General features: G+C 38.6%; 1 pseudogene across 1 annotated transcript; it reads right to left on the bottom strand.

Moving 5' to 3' along the window:
* Positions 1–2,693: 2,693 nt before the first annotated feature.
* On the bottom strand, positions 2,694–8,391 carry LOC147343966 (centromere protein W pseudogene; annotated as a pseudogene). Its single transcript, XR_015155495.1, has one exon. The product of XR_015155495.1 is annotated as a centromere protein W pseudogene (transcript).
* Between the last annotated feature and the right edge of the window lie 13,928 nt (positions 8,392–22,319).

Below are 22,319 nucleotides of genomic sequence, written 5' to 3' on the forward strand. Positions count from 1 at the left end.
ATAGTCCCTCAGAGATCTCAAAAGAGAACATATATTCCCTTTTTAAATTTGTACAGTTCTACATTGAAGTATTTTAGAAAGAGATTGATCCTTTCTCTTTTGTTTTACCCTGTAAATCCAGATGACTAAAACTTACTATTCTCTTCAGAGAAGGAATGGGAAACAAATTGTCTACCATGAATGTCATTCCATCTATTTAAACCTGTAACTGATTCCAGACAATGGGAGACTTCTTTTGTCAGTAATGAGCTTAAACTCCACCTTCACATACAAAGTATTTTTCAAAGAAAATAAAAAGCAAAATATTTAATTCTGTTCTCAAAAGAGCCCTTGATAAGATTGAACATTGATTTGCATTTCTACTATTTTTTTTAACCAGTAGATATTGCCTAAAATTCAGCTGAATGATAAAGTAATGAGAAAAATTTCCCAATTTCCCCTTGAGTATGTGTTTGTGTGTATTTGTTAGCCCTACTTTATTTACAGTAGCTTGATGTAAATTGGATGAGAACATTTGAATGTCAATTTACTTGTGAGAAGTAAATTACATTAGTCTTCTTGGCTTTGAATCTTGTGAATTGAAGCGAAAGTTGCTCAGTCATGTCTAACTCTTTGCAACCCCAAGGACTGTACAGTTCATGGAATTCTCCAGACCAGAATACTGGAAAGGGTAGCCATCCCCTTCTCCAGGGGATCTTTCCAACCCAGGGATTGAACCCAGGTTTCCCACCTTGCAGGCAGATTCTTTACCCACTGAGCCACAAGGGCAGCCCCATTTATTAGTTATGTAATCTGGAACAAATTGTGTAATTTCTATGCCTTAGCTTTCTTATCTTCAAGGAAGACATAATAGTACTACCTCAAGGGGTTATTATTAGGGTTAAATGTGTTCAGTTCAGTTCACTTCAGTCACTCAGTCATGTCCGACTTTTTGCGACCCCATGAACCACAGCATGCCAGCCCTCCCTGTCCATCACCAGCTCCTGGGGTCCACCTAAACCCATGTCTATCAAGTCGATGATGCCATCCAACCATCTCATCCTCTGTTGTCCCCTTCTCCTCCTGCCCTCAATATTTCCCAGCATCAGGGTCTTTTCCAATGAGTCAGCTCTTCACATCAGGTGGCCAAAGTACTGGAGTTTCAGCTTCAACATCAGTCCCTCCAATGAACACCCAGGACTGATCTCCTTTTGGATGGACTGGTTGGATTTCTTTGCAGTCCAAGGGGCTCTCAAAAGTCTTCTCCAACACCACAGTTCAAAAGCATCAATTCTTCGGCATTCAGCTTTCTTTATAGTCCAACTCTCATATCCATACATGTCCACTGGAAAAACCATTGCCTTGACTAGATGGACCTTTGTTGGCAAAGTAATGTCTCTGCTTTTTAATATGCTATCTAGGTTGGTCATAACTTTCCTTCCAAGGCATAAGCATCTTTTAATTTCGTGGCTGCAATCACCATCTGCAGTGATTTTGTAGCCCCAAAAAATAAAGTCTGACACTGTTTCTACTGTTTCCCCATCTACTTACCATGAAGTGATGGGACTGGAAGCCATGATCTTCGTTTTCTGAATGTTGAGCTTTAAGCCAACTTTTTCACTCTCCTCTTTCACTTTCATCAAGAGGCTCTTTAGTTCTTCTTCACTTTCTGCCATAAGGGTGGTGTCATCTGCATATCTGAGGTTATTGATATTTCTCCTGGCAATCTTGATTCCAGCTTGTGCTTCCTCCAGTACAGCGTTTCTCATGATGTACTCTGCATAGAAGTTAAGTCAGCAGGGTGACAATATATAGCCTTGACATATTCCTTTTCCTATTTGGAACCAGTCTGTTGTTCCATGTCCAGCTCTAACAGTTACTTCCTGACTCGCATACAGGTTCTCAAGAGGCAGGTCAGGTGGTCTGGTATTCCCATCTCTTTCAGAATTTTCCACAGTTTATTGTGATCCACAGAGTCAAAGGCTTTGGCATAGTCAATAAAGCAGAAATAGATGTTTTTCTGGAACTCTCTTGCTTTTTCGATGATCCAGCGGATGTTGGCAATTTGATCTCTGGTTCCTCTGCCTTTTCTAAAACCAGTTTGAACACCTGGAAGTTCACAGTTCATGTATTGCTGAAGCCTGGCTTGGAGAATTTTAAGCATTACTTTACTAGCATTAGTATATGTAAAATGTTTAAATTTGAGGTGCCCATAGCATAGAAAGAATTTAGTAATGATAATAATGACTATTTTTCATCAATATTCCTCCTAAGGAAACTATTTTAAGTTTAATGGAAATGACATAAATATATAAATTTGTAATGACTTGATATTTATAATATCAATCTATCAAGATCATATTTCCTATTTAATCATATCTTCTACAGTGCTTCTCAGCACAATTACCATTCATTGACATGCTCATTCATTTTCTTAATATTTCCATTCAATATTTCCAAATATTTATATCTGAAGTACTATTAGGACAGGGAAACCTGGCATGCTGTATTCTGTGGGGTCCAAAGAGTCAGACACAGCTGAGCAACTGAACAACACAACTATTAAAAATAGCATATTGTGATCATAGTTTCTAAACAGTTAAAAGCAAAGGTTAAATTATTGGGCTTTATATATTTATCAGGTAACAACTTCTTTTAATTCTTATAAGATTTTTTTTTCAACTAGCCAATATTTTAATACACAATATTAACTACTTTATAAAAAGTGCTTTCATGATCTGTTACCACCTAAAATAATACATCATACAATTTTCAAATATGTGTTCTTTGACTTCTAACCTCTGCTCTTCTTTAGAATTACCTTTGCTGCAGCCAGTACATGCTCCTTTTTAATGACTCCACACTTACTCCCACAAGCATTTATCCGTGACTCTTCTGCTAATCGATGAACAAAGAGTAAACAGATGCACCCGTAGGTCGCTACTCGTCTCCAAACGAAGGTGAGGCTTCTGTCGCTTGAAAACGCGCTTTAGAAAGCCGCGAGGAGCCTTGCGCCTTATCATCTTCCTCTGCGAGACATGGTGGAGAGCGCCATGCTCACCGTCGGGTTTTGGCAGCAGCCGCCTCAACTTCCTGGGTCTTCGTTGCGCAGCACTGAAGCTCAGGCCAACGAGTACACCAAGAACCCCGACTCAGACGCTCCCACAGGCCCCGAGACCCCGGCCGGAACGTTTGAATCTGCCCTTCTTATAAGATTTTTAATGAGTTCTCTTTGGATAATTTAAGAGTACAAACATTGTCTGGAAACAATGGCTACTTAGTGTGTCATTCCCATAGTTTTAATTTTTTATTTTTGCTTCATTTGACTTGATTCATTAGTTTGATGTTTTAGAATACTCCTTGGCAAAGTATATTCTCTAGAATCAAGTTCGATGGAGTGTTAATAAATGTTTTGAAGATAATCAGTATCATAGTCAAATAAGTTTGGAACAGCAACTAGACATTGAAACTTGATTCCTAAGAAACTGTGTCATAAGCTACAAACGATCAATGAAAATGAAAGAAATTATGATGATGAAATATGTAAGTTGCAAAAAGCAAAACAAAGAACATGTGGCTTATTAATAGGGGCCTTAATCTCATCCCTATACTTTATACTAGTTTCATTTATCAATTGAGAAGGAAAACAAATTAGTCAGCTGGGCTCCTTAGTATGCCATTTGCTCTATAACAACAGAAAGGCAGTTAAGTATATAAAATATATTAACAAAAGACAGACCATGTAGCTCCAGAAGACACATAAAAACAAAGTGGTGAAAGAGTTAAATATGAGTAGGGGTGGGAAGCAGGCACCATATTTAGACAGACAGATGATAGATAGATACATATGAATAGTTTAAGACTTAGAAATAAATAGCTTTTATATAATTTATTTATACATAGACTGCCTTTTTTCTTCATAAACTTTATCAAATGTCTATGTGTTGCCTTCTGACAATATAAAAAAAATAAGGAAATCAATTCTTCTCTTAAGAAGGCTTCCACTTAAAGAATAACTTATGACATATGAAAGAATTTCCACAATAGAAGTATGTAAAAAGTTCTATTGGAATATAGGAAAGTAATAGGAGTCCATATCTGAAGTGTGTTTATAAGACAAGTAAAAGACTTATAAACAACTCTCGTCTTATATACTTGTCTTATAAGACAAGTAAAAGATTTGTATTATAAACAAGTAAAAAACTTATAAGACAAGTAAAAGAGAATGAAGAAGGTAAGTCATTTGAATAAGAAGTAGCAACATATACAAGGTCAAGAAAATACCAAAAAAAAAAAACTCCAAGAATTTAGTCATAAAAAGCACAGTCAACATTTATGGAGCATGTACAACCTATCAAGCATTTCACGTACATTACTTCTGTTTATAATAGCCTTTGAGGACATCCTCATTTTAGATATAAGGAAATCGAAAACTTCTAGAGGTTAAGTAATTTAACCATGGTTAAACTGTCCATGGTTCCAAGTGACAATTCGTGTAGTTGGATTCAGATTCATTTCTGTCTGACCACAAACTGCATGCTCTTAACCATCATGTCTATGTTAAATAGCTACTCTGGTGCAGCTGGCTCACAGGAGACAGGACTGGTAGGGAAAAAAAAAAAAAAAAAAGCACTGAAGGTGAGTCTGAAAAGGAAATCTCAGAAAAGACTGTAAATGGTCATGTGTGCAAGTTTAAAAAAAAATGTAAACTTTTCATTCTCTGGGCAGTAACAACAACAGTAAAAGTAATAAAATTCAGACTATGATCATTTATGTGAAAGTAGTGTTAGTCGCTCAGTCACGTCTGACTCTTTGCAACCCCATGGTCTGTAGCCCACCAGGCTTCTCTGTCCATGGACTTCTCCAGGAAAGGATACTGGAATGGGTAGCCATTTCTTTCTCCAGAGGATCTTCCTGACCCAGGAATCAAACCCAGGTCTCCTGCAGGCAGATTCTTTACCGTCTGAGCCATCAGGTAAAACTTATTAAATACCAGGTATCTTACTGAGAAAGGCTGGGACTAGGGTGAGATCAAAGAAGATGTTGGGGTACAGAATTTAAGAAGGTACTCACCCTCAGGGTCATTGGGTCTTGTTACTGAGCACTTCACATATAAAAGGACATTAAATGCCAGAAGCTTAGCCAGAATACTAAAGGATGAGACCAATCCAATAGATAGTAAGTGAACGAGGGTGAAAGCTGGTTTGCTCTCAGTCATTATACCCACCCCCAGTCTATTCCACAGATGGTGTTATTGGAGCATTCTTTTGTACTCTATGCTATAGCACTCTCCTTAGGCATTTCATTCTCCCTTGGGAGATAAAGGGGGTACTTTTTCCACCTTAGGCCACTTGTGCATGCTAAGTCACTTCGGTAGTGTCTGATTCTTTGCAACCCCATGAACTGTAGTCTGCCAGGCTGCTCTGTCCATGGGATTTCCCAGACAAGAATACTGGAGCGGGTTGCCATGCCCTCCTCCAGGGGATCTTCCTGACACAGGGATCAAACCTGCATTGCAGGCAGATTCCTTAGCACTGAGGTGCCATTTGAGAAGTACCTAATATAGCATTTAGAATATGTGCCCACTTGAGGTTAGGGCATAAAGATTGAATAGACTTCCAGAGAAAAAAAAGAACGAAGACAAATGTAGGGGCTGCAGTGGGGGAATCTGCATTTCTGTTAATGATAGCAAGATAAACCCACATTTCAGAAAAACACTACAGAATTTGGAAAGTCCTTTCCATGCTGTACAGAAACTTTGTACAAAGGGCTCATCTCAGGATGATTTATTTTGAGAGTGTTCATTTGTCTTTATGGTCCAGAATCTGAGAAATTATGTATTTACCTATAGGTTTTTGTTCAGTAGATTTTTGTTCATTCCTATCTACTAGAAGAAACAACCTTAGAGATAGTAGTTTCATTGATCTTAAAGACATTAACTTATTAGTTTTGTATCTAACCTACCAAATCTTATCTATATTTTTTCTTCAATATTCATAAATATTCAGTTTCTCAAATAATCTGAACCAGCTTTATCATTCTACTGGTTCCTTAATAATTTATTAAATATTTTCTCACCTATGTTCACTTTATACTTGCAAGTTATATATACAATGTTCTTAAATTTAATTTTATAGTTTGATCTTACCGTGGAATAAATTGAGGCCAAGTGAGAAAGAGGCAAACTGCTGGTGCTGCTAAGTCACTTCAGTCGTGTCCAACTTTTTATGACCCTATGGACTGTATCTCACCAAGCTCCTTTGTCCATGGGAGTCTCCAGGCACGAATACTGGAATGAGCTGCCAGGACCACTCCAAGGGATCTTCCTGACCCAGGGTTGGAACCCACCTCTCTATGTCTCCCGCACTGGCAGGTGAGTTCTTTACTGCTAGTGCCACCTGGGAAGAAACCTAGATTATCTTAAAAGAAACTCATTCAAGAAGTCCAGAGGGTCTTTAGAAGGGGTCAAGTGATTCACTAGAAGTTTGGCTAGGAAAGCCTGAGGAATGAGAGGGAACTAAAAAAAAAAAATGACTACCCCAAAAGGCATTCCTAGAATCAATGGAATTGTAGTTGGAAGTTTTTTGCAGAGAAATGTCTGAAGACTGTGCAAAATCACTTATGAGAAGTTTTGAAATCTTGCAAGCCTTTAAGATTCTGTTGCACTATGCTCAGTGATGGGACCAACCATATTACAAGCGCAGCCACTCTGCCCTGATTTACCTTGGTCCCCTTTTCCTTTGCGTAAAATTCACAGAGTAGAATCATAGACACTAGAATGTTTATGCCCACTCAAAATTTATCTGTTGAAATCACAACCCTCAATGTGATGGTATTTGGAGATAGCATCTTTAGATCATGAAGTCCAAGTCCCCATTAATGGGACTACTGTTCTTATAAAAAAGACCCCAGAGTGTTCTCTCATTCCAACTGCTACATGAAGATACAGCGAGAAGACATCTATTAAACAGACCTCACCAAACACTGAATGTGCCAGTGCCTTGATCCTGGACGCCTCAACCTTTGGAACTGTGAGAAATAAGTATTTGTGCTTTAAGCCACCCAGCCTATGGTAGTTTTGCTATAACAGCCTTAATTGTCTAAAATAGACAGCTGGTGGGTGAGAAGAATAACTCTGAGAAACAAAACAAAGCATCCATCTATCTATGGTTAACGGAATTTTAGGTTTGATTAAGTTTGAAGTTACATACTACATTATACTAGAATGTGTATTTTAAGTGAGATGTCTCTTATGATGAAAATGAGTGAGAAAAATTATACAGCCTACCTAAATTTAATCTGAGTACTGAGAAAACAGAAAAACTAGACCAAGAGGAATTTTAGGGGCAATAGGAAAGGAGTAGAATTGCTTTATGATTGCTCAAACCAGTCAGTCCTAAAGGAAAGCAACCCTGAATATACATTGGAAGGTCTGATGTTGAAGTTCCAATACTCTGGCCACCTGCTGCAAAGAGCCAACTCATTAGAAAAGACCCTGGTGCTGGGAAATTTTGAAAGAAAAGGAGAAGCGGGCAGCAGAGGATAAAATGATTGGATGGCATCACCGACTTGATGGACATGAATTTGAGCAAGCTCCAGGAGTTGGTGATGGACAGGGAAGCCTGATGTGCATGGGATCACAAAGAACTGGACATAAATTAGCGACTGAACAACAACGATTGCTGTCTATTGAGTCCCATTCTTTTAACACACTGGCTGCTTTTTTCAGAGTAAGCCAATTATATTTATATCAATTTTAATTATTACAGTAATACATATGTAATTGATGATGAAGTTGGGGAGATAAAGTATATAAAGTATTTTCTTCAAGGGCATAAATGTATTAAGTGGCAAAGACTGAACTAGAACCCTGGACTTTTCATTGGTCTTAAATTATACTGTGAAAGTTGAAGGGCATTATTGAAGTTTTATAAAGGGGAATGACATTTCAGTGATATGAAACTTCAATGTAATTCAGTGTAATTAAGCTTCTTTTCCCCTCCCTTTTCCTCTTTTTTCTTCCTTTCTTTTCTCCTCCTCCTCCCCTCCCTCTTCTCCCTTCCCCTCCACTCTTCTCCCCTTCCTTTCCCTTCCCTTCCCTGTCTTCCTCTACCCTTCCCTTCCCTTTCAGAGCAATTTTATCCTAAAGCCTGTACTGAACTTGGGCAGATCAAGTTAGGCATCTGACTGTGAGAATGGAAGAAGCTGGCTTAAAACAGGGTAACTGGAATTCAACCAGAGGTAGGGAACATCCACACAGAAGCTGCCCTGCATGAGGAGTCAGAGCTGATCAAGGTGACACTATAGTAGAGTAAAAGATTCAAAACCGAGCCCAGGTTCTCTTGTTTCAGCCTCACTAGCATTATTCTTGCTACCCACCCGCCCCTACTTCTAAACCTTAAAAAAAAAAAAAAAAACTGTAGAAATTGCAAAACCATCTTTTGAAAGAACTGTTCTGGAAGTTGCCAGGAGGGAACTGAACTAACGATCTCTAGCAGGAAGCATGGAAACCAGAATAATCTTCAATCTTTTCCTCTGATGGTTTTGCAGCAGTTAAAGATGAAGAAAACTTCAACTTCAGCCAGATCACAAGTACACACACTCCTCTCCTCCCCTCCCCCGATAAAACTCCAGTCCTGCTGCAGTTAGGGGAGTTACTGTGATGCTCCTCAGGTACTTCTGGATATGCACCAGCTGAATAAATCCTTTAACCTCTATTTGAGTCATATAAATGATTTTTTCCTTGACAGTATTCACATGAGAAAGGAGTCATGCTGAGTGTGAGCTCTCAAAGTCTGAGAGGAAGGAAGAGGGTGTTCACAAGAAGAGGCAGCATGTGTGGGGCATCTCTACATGGGTATAGAGAGCATCTATGCAGAACCTACAGTTAGGGATCTATTTGCAATTAAGAAATACTGGAAGCTACAATGATAAGGGATTTTTATGTGTGTTGTTTGGCATATCCCTTAGCATCTGAACACATAGTACACATTGATGCAAAATAAGAATTGTGTAATAGATAAGCTGTGAATAAGGAAAGCTTCTGGGAGATGGCTTAGAATATAAATTTGAAGAACATTATCCCAATATAGATGATAGTCTCTGTTTTCAAACAAGAGGGAAGCATTTTTGTTTCATTAAGCCATGAAGTTGTTGGGGATTTGGTTTTCTTGATGAGAGGACTCTGCTGTTTTCTGAATGTTAATCCTGGGTATTCAAATTCCCACTCTAAAGAAATACTTAGCACCACAACAATAAGACAAAAGCCCAAGGAAAGTAAACATTCCAGAGGCCTTCAGAGGTTAAATAGGAATCTGGAAATAATTATCCTATTGCTGAAAAATAAATAGCATATGGAATATATAAGCAGTGGGGGAGGATTTCCTCTTCTTAAGCAGGGTTTTATTCTTGAAACATTTTTTGAAATATATTACCTTTTTGAAATATTCTAAAAATATATTCTAATAATATATTTAATATTTGATATTGATAGGTATATTTAATATTATTTTTATGATCACTTTTCATCACTTTAAGTTATTCATTGTGTAATAAATGATGGTATTACTATAACCTTATGTCTGACTTTTTATTACTTAAATTGCTCCCATTATATATTAAGTGATTTAGTCTACAGAAAAGTATAGCACATATATAACATATATAGAGAGTGAGAGAACCTATATGTGTGTATGTGTGTGTATATATATGTGTGTGTGTGTGTGTGTGTGTGTGTGTATAGAACCTATCGCCCAGTCAAGAATATTTTTTAAACTGAATTTGCTTTATAGTCTCATTTTCTTCTCTGTCTCTCTCTTTTATTACTTTCTAAGCTTCATGAAGAGGGTGTCTAGACTATTACCACTTCCTCCCTTTGTCTTCCTCCCACAGTGATCTGGTTTCTGTCTGTACCACCACACTGAAGCTGCTCTCACCCAGAAACTGTTCTCCTGGTCATTAAATCAGAGGGGAATTTTTTAGTTCTTAAATTACTTGGCCACTGAGCACATTTAGCACTACTGATCACCTCTTGAAACTCTCTACAATCTTAATGTTCCCCATACTGCTTTCTTTTCAAATTTCTTCCTAATGATTTGGCCATCTTTCCTCAGTCTCCTTTCCTCTTTCTTCCTCCATTTTATTTCAGAGTTGATAATGTTACTATTTATTCATCCAACCCCTCAAATAAAAACACTAGGCATCATTCTTGACCACTGGCTTTCCTTCTGACCTTATACCCAACTAATTCTAAATATATCTCTACTCATGTCCTCACATCCTTTTCCACTGCTGCTATCTGAGTAAACACTCTCATTATCCCTCACCAAGTGATTACAAGAGCTTCCTAATTAGTCTCCCTCTTTCCAGCCAGACTCCCCACATTCCATCCATCATAATTGCCTGATGGTATCAGATCACTCCCCCATTAAAAACCTTTCAGTGGCTTCCCATTAATTGCAAGATAAAATCCAAGCTCTTTGGGATATCTGACATACCAGATTTCCCTTTTTAAAATCTGGACATAGCTTGCCTTCTTTAGTCTCACACACAACATCTTGGTATGAACTCTTCTACTTCCTACATTTATCTTACTGTTCTGTGCACCTACATATTTGCACAGGCCATTTGTTCTGCCAGGGAATCCTTTTCTTCTGTAAACTGACAACTATTATTCATGTTCACTGTTCCACAAAGTTGATTCTTCTGTACTCTTTTCAACTTACTCTATATAATACTCTGCCCCCATGGTTTTTACATCTACAGCTCAAACCTCTCAACAGTTTTTATTTTTTTAATATAAATTTATTTATTTAATTGGAGATTAATTACTTTACAATATTGTATTGGTTTTGCCATACATCAACATGAATCCACCACAGGTATACACGTGTTCCCCATCCTGAACCCCCCTCCCTCCACCCTCCCCGTACCAGCCCTCTGGGTCGTCCCAGTGCACCAGCCCCAAGCATCCAATAACATGCATCGAACCTGGACTGGCAATTCGTTTCATATATGATATTATACATGTTTCAATGCCATTCTCCCAAATCATCCCACCCTCTCCCTCTCCCACAGAGTCCAAAAGACTGTTCTATACATCTGTGTCTCTTTTGCTGTCTCGTTTACGGGGTTATTGTTACCATCTTTCTAAATTCCATATATATGTGTTAGTATACTGTATTGGTGTGTTCCTTTCTGGCTTACTTCACTCTGTATAATAGGCTCCAGTTTCATCCACCTCATAACAGTTTTTAAAACACTATATTCAACTTCTTATTGGACACTGGTGGATATTTCGTACGTCCAAAACTTATACATCTTTCTTCTTAAACTTACTCTTACCTTCGTTATCCATGTTAATATTACATCTCATTGTTCCCTGCAGAAAATTGGAGCTCTCTAGTTTCCTCCTCTTCCTTACTTCTGCATATCTAATTTCTGTTCAGTATGGTTGATTCTGCTATTAAAATACAATTTAAATAGATTCACTCAGAAGCAATTACACTAGTGGTGTCTAAGTTAAAACTGCACCATTCTTGACCATGTCAATATCCTACTTAGCTAACTCTGTTTCTATTATCACACAATTATCTCAATCCATCATCCTTTATCATACAGGTTGTATTTCTACCCCAAAAATTGGAATGCATTTTATCTCTACTCAAAATCCTTCAACAACTCCCCAGGGTCCAAAAATAGAATCTAAATTCGTTTACATGACCTTTAAGAACTTGCTCATAATTTCCTTAACTTCCTTTGCGACTTTACCATAAAGATAGGAAAACATATACCTCTGTTTCTCTACTTCAAAAAAATTTATTATTAATTGGGTTTTAGAAAGTCAATTATTTCAAAATTTGTCAGTTACTATCATTTTTGTTTCTGTAAGATGAATATGGAATGGCATGAAACAGAAAAAGAGACTGGAAACAAATAAAACTTGAAATTTAAACTTATATGAAAATAAGCTAGTAAATGGTCAGCAGCCCCCCTCTATATACCTATTCAAGGCAGAAAAAAATAAAAACAGCTAAGACTTCATAAAAGTTCTTTAATAATTAAGGACCTATTGTTTTATTTCATATGAAAAACAATCAAACTCCTGAAATGTAATTCAGGTTAATAAGACAGATGATGGTCAGTTTTTGCTTTGTGTTTTTTTTTTTTTTTTCTCAATTGATTGTAAATTATTCCTCTACAGTAAAAAAAAAAAAATCTAAAATTGTACAGAGGTGTTTGGCTCTTTGTAAAACTAATTCAGAATCCTTGAATTTTGACAGTTAAGTTCTTTCTCCTTTTGCATTATAGAACACCACTTGAAGAAAATTTATATTTTTGCAGCTTGGCAATACCCCAAGGACAACATGACTAGCAATGAATTTTCTTCCAAAAATCCAGAGAATGCAATGAGAGCCTAATCTGGGCTCAGTTAATTATATGTTTATAAAGCACTCTGTTGGTGTTTTTTCCCCCTCATGTATTTATTTTTACACAAACATATACACTCTACCAACTGTGGTACAACCACAGTCATACCCTCTACACTCCATGAGAGTTTACCTCCTGCATTTACTTATTCAACATACAACAAATATTTCATATACACTTGCATGAAGCAGACTTGAGTCCTACCTTCATGGAGCTTCAGTTCAGTTCAGTTCAGTTGCTCAGTCATGTCCGACTCTTTCAGACCCCATGAATCGCAGCACGCCAGGCCTCCCTGTCCATCACCAACTCCTGGAGTTCACCCAGACTCACGTCCATCGAGTCAGTGATGCCATCCAACCATCTCATCCTCTGTCATCCCCTTCTCCTCCTGCCCCCAATCGCTCCCAGCATCAGAGTCTTTTCCAATGAGTTAACTCTTCCCATGAGGTGGCCAAAGTACTGGAGTTTCAGCTTTAGCATCATTCCTTCCAAAGAAATCCCAGGACTGATCTCCTTCAGAATGGACTGGTTGGATCTCCTTGCAGTCCAAGGGACTCTCAAGAGTCTTCTCCAACACCACACTTCAAAAGCATCAATTCTTCGGCGCTCAGCCTTCTTCACAGTCCAACTCTCACATCCATACATGACCACAGGAAAAACCATAGCCTTGACTAGATGGACCTTAGTTGGCAAAGTAATGTCTCTGCTTTTAAATATGCTATCTAGGTTGATCATAACTTTCCTTCCAAGGAGTAAGCGTCTTTTAATTTCATGGCTGCAGTCACCATCTGCAGTGATTTTGGAGCCCCCCAAAATAAAGTCTGACACTGTTTCCACTGTTTCCCCATCTATTTCCCATGAAGTGAAGGGATCGGATGCCATGATCTTCATTTTCTGAATGTTGAGCTTTAAACCAACTTTTTCACTCTCCACTTTCACTTTCATCAAGAGGCTTTTGAGTTCCTCTTCACTTTTTGCCATAAGGGTGGTGTCATTTGCATATCTGAGGTTATTGATATTTCTCTCGGCAATCTTGATTCCAGCTTTTGTTTCTTCCAGTCCAGCGTTTCTCATGATGTACTCTGCATATAAGTTAAATAAGCAGGGTGACAATATACAGCCTTGACGTACTCCTTTTCCTGTTTGGAACCAATAAATAGCATTTATTGAACTTAGCTACATTCCTTGCATTGTGCTACACATTGTATCCAAATCATCTTATTTAAACCTTTAAGCTCACCATAATGAATTATATATAATTATTACTGAACTGAATTACTATTATTATTATTATTAATTTACAGGCAAGAAAAGTAAACATTTAGGGAAATGAGTAGCTAACCACAGTTTCAATGGAAGCAGCAATGTGTCCAGCTCAAAAGTCAAAAATAGTCCTCCTTGCAAGTAGTGTTAGCCACCTACAGAGTAATGACCTGTGAGCTGTAAGTAGAAGTTTTTAGGTGAGATTTCTGAAAAAGTTCATACTAAGACAGAACTCTTTGTTCTTTCTGCTTAGATTGAACAAAGACCTGATATCTGAAGTTAATATTTACCAAGAAAAAAAAGGGCAAAGAATGGAATTGTAAAGATAGATACAACCATTCAGACTGCCTGCCTCTGGACATTGTATTATGTGAGAAAAAGGGGAAAAAAACTATCTTATTTAAACTTCTGTTGTTGGGTTTTCTATTCAGTTCAGTTCAGTTCAGTCCCTCAGTCTTGTCCGACTCTTTGTGACTCCATGAACTGCAGCATGCCAGGCCTCCCTGTCCATCACCAACTCCCAGAGTTTACCAAACTCATGTCCATTGAGTCGGTGATCCCATCTAACCATCTCATCCTCTGTCATCCCCTTATCCTCCCGCCTTCAATCTTTCCCAACATCAGGGTCTTTTCAAATGAGTCAGCTTTTCCCATCAGGTGGCCAAAGTATTGGAGTTTCAGCTTCAATATCAGTCCTTCCAATGAACATCCAGGACTGATTTCCTTTAGGATGGACTGGTTGGATCTCCTTGCAGTCCTAAGGACTCTTAAGCGTCTTCTCCAACACCACAGTTCAAAAGCATCAATTCTTGAGTGCTCAGCGTTCTTTATAGTCCAACTCTCACATCCATACAGACTACAGGAAAAACCATAGCCTTGACGAGATGGAACTTTGTTGACAAAGTAATGTCTCTGCTTTTTAGTATGCTGTCTAGGTTGGTTACAACTTTCCTTCCAAGGAGTAAGCGTCTTTTAATTCCATGGCTGCAATCACCATCTGCAGTGATTTTGGAACCCAGAAAAATGAAGTCAGCCACTGTTTCCACTGTTTCCCCCATCTATTTGCCATGAAGTGATGGGATTGAATGCCATGATCTTAGTTTTCTGAATGTTGAGCTTTAAGCCAACTTTTTCACTCTCCTCTTGCACTTTCATCAAGAGGCTCTTTAGTTCTTCTTCACCTTCTGCCATTAGGGTGGTGTCATCTGCATATCTGAGGTTATTGATATTTCTCCCGGCAATCTTGATTCCAGCTTGTGCTTCATCCTGCCCAGCGTTTCTCATGATGTACTCTGCATATAAGTTAAATAAGCTATTACATGCAGCCAAACTCAACTTCAACTGACACTCTCAATGATCCATTCTCCACATAGCACCTGAATAATCTTTAAAATGTACATCTGATTGTATATCTGCCTTATAAAACATGTAACTGTGAGGCACAGGAAAAGTGGGAAATTGTCTGTGACACCTGTGTGGCTATATATGTCTTTTATTTTGTATCAGACACATGCTTTTTGGCTCAGAATAATATATAAGGTTTCTAAGTGGTACATGGACTGCTCATTTGTTGAGAGCATAAAGATTACAAGATTTTTTCTTAAGAGCCATGATTTATAGCATGAGAAATCCTAAACTAGGAACATACTGTTAACAGAATTCCAAATATAAGGATACTTCTCCCAGCGTGTATCATCAGTATTTTGTCCAGAGATCCAATTAGCATGTTTCTAAGAAGATAAGACTGGTCACCAGCCTTATTTCTGACTTCAGAAATATTACCGTGGTAAACAACAGAGTAACAGGTCACAGGTGAGCTGCTCTAATGCCTTTCCCCCCAGTTTAACCTGAGACAGTTCTTTCTTTACCATGTTTCATCTTAGTATGTTTCATTCATAGGTATGGTTACTTATGAATATAATTAGGAATATTTATTGAGTGCTTACTGTCTACTGGACACTGTCCTAAAGCTTTACCTGCTGTCTTAGTTAGAAAATACTAGAGACTGGGTGGTTTAAACAACAGAAATATATTTCTCATAGTTCTGAAAGCTGACAAGTCACAGAACAAGGTGGGACTCATCTGCTCCTGATGAGAGCTCTCGTTCCAGCTTGGAGATGGCCAAAGTCATGGCCTGTCTTCACATTGCCTTTCTTAGGTGAACATCCATCCTCATGACCTAATCGAACTCTGATTACCTCCTGAATCCCCATCTTCAAACACCATCAGGTTGAGGGTTAGGGCTTTAGCATACAAATTTGGGGAGCACACAAACATTTTGTTCGTAATACCTGCATTACCTCCTTTAATCTTCTTGTCAACCTATGAGGTAAATATTATTTTAATTCATCTTACAGATGGTGAAACTGAAGCATGGAGAGGATATGTAATGCACTTACGGCCATAGAACTAGTAAGTGGCAGAAACTGAATTCAAATTCAGGCAGTTTGGAATGAACTCCTGGGTTCTTAACCACCATGCCATGCCACGTTACTATATTGAAAAGCAATTATAAGGAAACAACATGAAGTGCTCAATAATTTACAGTCTGGATGTATGTCTACCCTCTTTAAAAAACTCTCCAAAATAAACTTATAATTTGCTATGTATCCTTATTCAACACAAGAGACTGTGTGGAGAAACTTAGAAGCAAATGTGTAAACTATATTTTTCTCATTAGCTACCTAAATTTTTATACTATTGATTGTGAATCACATCTTTGGGGGGATGAGTATTGTGTATTATTTTTCCTACAACATGAACTATATAACTTTAAATTATAGGAGTAATTTCAAAAAGAAGATGCCTTACTTGACATATATCAGAACTTTATATAAATTAACAGTAGATATTTTACCATTTACATCATGACTGTGTATTTTTAAAAATTTTCCTAAAAATTTTCATTTCCCCCAGATCTAACAAAAAGCCTTCACAATAGTTCAATGCTTTGTTAGCCATAGTAATAAATCAATACCATAGATTTTAGACTTCTTCAATTTTTTAAATTATAGGACACTTTTCTCATTAATTATATTTACTAATGTCTTCAAAATCCTTAAACCTTAAAATATAAAATGTGACACCCAAAATTGTTAATGGTATTCTCACGTTTTCTCAATATTCTATCACAACCATCTGTCTATAATAGCTTTGTCTGATTGAAATATATGTGTCACAAATGTGAGCAGCATACACAAGCTTAGATTTTCTAAAGTAAAAAGAAAAAGATAGAAGTAATCTTCAGTTCAGTTCAGTCGGTCAGTTGTGCCAACTCTCTGCAACCCCATGGACCACAGCATGCCAGGCTTCCCTGTCCATCACCAACTCCCAGAGCTTACTGAAACTCATGTCCATTGAGTCAGAGATGCCATCCAACCACTTCATCCTCTGTCATCTACTAATACTAATAGTATATTTTACTTAACATAATTTAGTAAAAATCATATCATTTTAACATATAATAAAAAGAGATATTTCACATTATTTGTTTTATACTAAATCTTCAAAATCTGGTATGTATTTTGCACTTAACAGCATATCTCAATTTGGATTAAGCAAATTTCAGGTGGTCAACAGCCACATGTAGCTACTGGGTACTGTACTGGACAGTACAGTCTGTCTCACACTTTCAGTTCTCACAGAAAGCAAGCACAAAATACAATGGTATTATGGCACCTAAATCTCTCTATTATTAAGTGGCAAGGCCTCCGGAAAGAACCATCCAGATAGGGTCACTGTCTTGCTCAACTATGAAGTATCAAGTAGTATTCTGCAAATACAGAAATAGATTGTACTTTGTGTGGGTCACATCCTCTGCAGTACAGTTCCAGATGTAACTCTGCATAGGTTAGATTTCTTATCAATTTTTTCTGAGTCAAAAGTCAATACATACATAAGTGTAGCTGGAATTACGTAAAAATTATAAAGCAATTACATGGAGCCTGGTGGGCCATAATCCATGAGGTCTCAAACAGTTGTCCATGACGAGCACTAACACACAGGAAAACAAGGTCCTTAGTGTGAGTACATTCAGTACATTCAGTATTCAGTACATTCTTCTAAAATTTCTATTTTGTCTTTCCCAAAAACTACTTCATATTTTCCATAACTGTCAATTTTCAGTTCAGTTCAGTCGCTCAGTCATGTCCGACTCTGCAACCCCATGGACAACTACCCATGGACAGGTCTCCATGTCCATTCCCAACTCCCTGAGTTTACTCAAAATCATGTCCATTGAGTCAGTGATGCCATCCAACCATCTCACCCTCTGTTGTCCCCTTCTCCTCACACCTTCAATCTTTCTCAACATCAGGATCTTTTCAAATGAGTCTGTTCTTCACATCAGGTGGCCAAAATATTGGGGTTTCAGCTTCAGCATCAATCCTTCCAATGAATAATCAGGACTGATTTCCTTTAGGATGGACTGGTTGGATCTCCTTGCAGTCCAAGGGACTCTCAAGAATCTTCCCCAACACCACAGTTCAAAAGCATCAATTCTTCGGCACTCAGCTTTCTTTATAGTCCAACTCTGATGTCCATACATGACTACTGGAAAAACCATAGCTTTAACTACATGGACCTCTGTTGGGAAAGTAATGTCTCTGCTTTTTAATACGCTGTCTAGATTGGTCATAGTTTTTCTTTCAAGGAGCAGTCTCTTTTATTTTCATGGCTGCCGTCACCATCTGCAGTAATTTTGGAGCCAAAAAAAATGAAGTCTGTCACTGTTTCCATTGTTTCCTCATCTATTAGCCATGAAGTGATGGGACCAGATGCCATGATCTTAGTTTTCTGAATGCTTAGTTTTAAGCCAAGTTTTTCACTCTCCTCTTTCACTTTCATCAAGAGGCTCTTTAGTTCTTCACTTTCTGCCACAAGGGTAGTGTCATCTGCATGTCTGAGATTATTAATATTTCTCCTGGTAATCTTGATTCCAGCTTGTGCTTCATCCATGGTAGCATTTCTCATGATGTACTCTGCTAATGAGTTAAATAAGCAGGGTGCCAATATACAGCCTTGATGTACTCCTTTCCCGATTTGGAAACAGTTTGTTGTTCCATGTCCAATTCTAACTGTTGCTTCCTGACCTGCATACAGATTTCTCAAGAGGCAGATCAGGTGGTCTGGTATTTCCATCTCTTTCAGAATTTTCCACAGTTTGTGGTGATCCACACATTCAAAGGCTTTGGCATAATCAATAAAACAGAAGTATATACTTTTCAGGAACTCTCTTGCTTTTTCCATGATCCAGTGGATGCTGGTGATTAGATCTCTCATTCTTCTCCCTTTCCAAAATCCAGCTTGAACATCTGGAATTTCATAGTTCACATACTGTTGTAGCCTCGCTTGGAGAATTTTGACCATTATTTTACTAGCATGTAAGATATGTGCAATTATGTAGTAGTTTGAGCATTCTTTGGCATTTCTTTTCTTAGGGATTGAAATGAAAACTGACCTTTTCCAGTCCTGTGGCCACTGCTGAGTTTTCCAAATTTACAGGCATATGGAGTGCAGTCCTTTCACAGCATCATCTTTCAGGATTTGGAATAGCTCAACTGGAATTCCATCACCTCCAGTAGCTTGTTTGTAATGATACTTCCTTAGGCCCACTTGAGTTCCCATTCCAGGATGTCTGGCTCTAGGTGAGTGATCACACCATCGTGATTATCTGGGTCATGAAGATCCTTTTTGTACAGTTCTTCTGTGTATTCCTGCCACCTCTTCTTAATATCTTCTGCTTCTGTTAGGTTCATATCAGTTCTGTCCTTTATTGTGCCCATCTTTGCATGAAATGTTCCCTGGTATCTCTAATTTTCTTGAAGAGATCTCTAGTTTTTCCCATTCTATTGTTTTCCTCTATTTCTTTGCATTGATCGCTGAGGAAGGCTTTCTTTTCTCTCCTTATTATTCTTTGGAACTCTGTATTGAAATGTGTATACCTTTCGTTGTCTCCTTTGCCTTTAGCTTCTCTTCTTTTCTAAGCTATTTGTAAGGGCTCTTCAGACAACCATTTTGCCTCCTTGCATTTCTTTTTCTTGGGGATGTTCTTGATCCCTGCCTCCTGTACAATGTCACAAATCTCCACCCATAGTTCCTCAGGCACTCTGTCTATCAGGTCTAATCCCTTGTATTTTTCATTTCCACTGTATAATCATAAGGGATTTGATTTAAGTCATACCTGAATGACCTAATGGTTTTCCCTACTTTCTTCAATTTCAGTCTGAATTTGGCAATAAGGAGTTCGTGATCTGAGCCACAGACAGCTCCCGGTCTAGTTTTTGCCGACCGTATAGAGCTTCTCCATCTTTGGCTGCAAACAATAGAATAAATCTGGTCTCAGTGTTGACCGTCTGGTGATGTCCATGTGTAGAGTCTTCTCTTGTGTTGTTGGAAGAGGGTGTTTGCGATGACCAATGTGTTTTCTTGGCAAAGCTCTATTAGCCTTTGCCCTGCTTCATTCTGTACTCCAAGGCCAAATTCGTCTGTTACTCCAGGTGTTTCTTGACTTCCTACTTTTGCATTCCAGTCCTCTATAATGAAAAGGACATGTTTTTGGGGTATTAGATCTAGAAGGTCTTGTAGGTCTTCATAGAACCATTCAACTTCAGCTTCTTTAGCATTACTGATCGGAGCATAGACTTGGATTACTGTGATATTGAATGGTTTGCCTTGGAAAAGAACAGAGATCATTCTGTCACTTTTGAGATTGCATCCAAGTACTGCATTTTGGACTCTTTTGTTGACTATGATGGCTACCCATTTCTCCTAAGGGATTCTTGCCCACAAGTAGTAGATATAATGGTCATCTGAGTTAAATTCACCTATTCCAGTCCATTTTAGTTTGCTGATTCCTAAAACATTGATGTTCACTCTTGCCATCTCCTGTTTGATCATGTGCAATTTGCCTTGACTCATGGACCTGACATTCCAGGTTCCTATGCAATATTGCTCTTTACAGCATCGAACTTACTTCTATCACCAGTCACATTCACAACTGGGTGTTGTTTTTGCTTTGGCCCTGTCTCTTCTTTCTTTCTGGAGTTATTTCTCCACTGATCTCCAGTAGCATATTGGGTACCTACTGACCTGGGGAGTTCATCTTTCAGTGTCCTATCTTTTTGACTTTTGATGCTGTTCATCCAGAACTTACACAGGACTGGGGAAATGGACTCTTGGAGGGCACAAACAAAACCTTGTGTTTGTGACCCAGGACCCAGAAGAAAGGAATAGTGACTCCACCAGAGACTGAGCCAGACTTGCCTGTGAGTTTCTAGGAGTCTCCAGTGGAGGCATGGGTCAGCAGTGGCCTGCTGAAGGGTGGGGGCACTGAGTGTATCAGTGTGCACATGGGACCTTTTGAAGGAGGTCGCCATTATTTTCACTACCTCCACCATAGTTTCAGTTCAGTTCAGTTCAGTCGCTCAGTCATGTCCAACTCTGTGTGAGCCCATGAATTGCAGCACGCCAGGCCTCCCTGTCCATCACCAACTCGTGGAGTTCACTCAAACTCACGTCCATCAAGTCGGTGATGCCATCCAGCCATCTCATCCTCTGTCATCCCCTTCTCCTCCTACCCCCAATCCCTCCCAGCATCAGAGTCTTTTCCACTGAGTCAACTCTTCCCATGAGGTGGCCAAAGTACTGGAGTTTCAGCTTTAGCATCATTCCTTCCAAAGAAATCCCAGGACTGATCTCCTCTAGAATGGACTGGTTGGATCTCCTTGCAGTCCATGGGACTTTCAAGAGTCTTCTCCAACACCACAGTTCAAAAGCATCAATTCTTCAGTGCTCAGCTTTCTTCACAGTCCAACTCTCACATCCATACATGACTACTGGAAAAACCATAGCCTTGACTAGATGGACCTTTGTTGGCAAAGTAATGTCTCTGCTTTTTAATATGCTATCTAGGTTGGTCATAACTTTTCTTCCAAGGAGTAAGTGTCTTTTAATTTCATGGCTGCAATCACCATCTGCAGTGATTTTGGAGCCCCCAAAAATAAAGTCTGACACTGTTTCGACTGTTTCCCCATCTATTTCCCATGAAGTGATGGGACAAGATGCCAGGATCTTCGTTTTCTGAATGTTGAACTTTAAGCCAACTTTTTCACTCTCCTCTTTCACTTTCATCAAGAGGCTTTGTAGTTCTTCTTCACTTTCTGCCATAAGGGTGGTGTCATCTGCATATCTGAGGTTATTGATATTTCTCCTGGCAATCTTGATTCCAGCTTGTGCTTCTTCCAGCTCAGTGTTTCTCATGATGTACTCTGCATATAAGTTAAATAAGCAGGGTAACAATAAGCAGCTTTGACGAACTCCTTTTCCTATTTGGAACCAGTCTGTTGTTCCATGTCCATTTCTAACATGGAACTTATCCACCATAGTTTAGGCTCAGGTAAGATAACAGGGAGGGGACACAGCCCTGCCCATGAACAGAAAATTGGATTAAAGATTTACTGAGCATGGCCCTGCCCTTCAGAACAAGACTCTGTTTCCCCCTCAGTCATTGTCTCCCATAATCTTCTTATCTTTGTCCATCAGAGGGCAGACAGACTGAAAACCACAGTCACAGAAAACTAACCAATCTGATCACATGGATCATAGCCTTGTCTAACTCTGTGAAACTATGAGTGAACTATACTGTACAG

This window comes from Bos grunniens, chromosome 26 (genome assembly GCF_055505025.1).
Source record: "Bos grunniens cultivar Pamir isolate PY7600 chromosome 26, Bosgru_T2T1.0, whole genome shotgun sequence".
Classification (NCBI taxonomy): domain Eukaryota; kingdom Metazoa; phylum Chordata; class Mammalia; order Artiodactyla; family Bovidae; genus Bos; species Bos grunniens.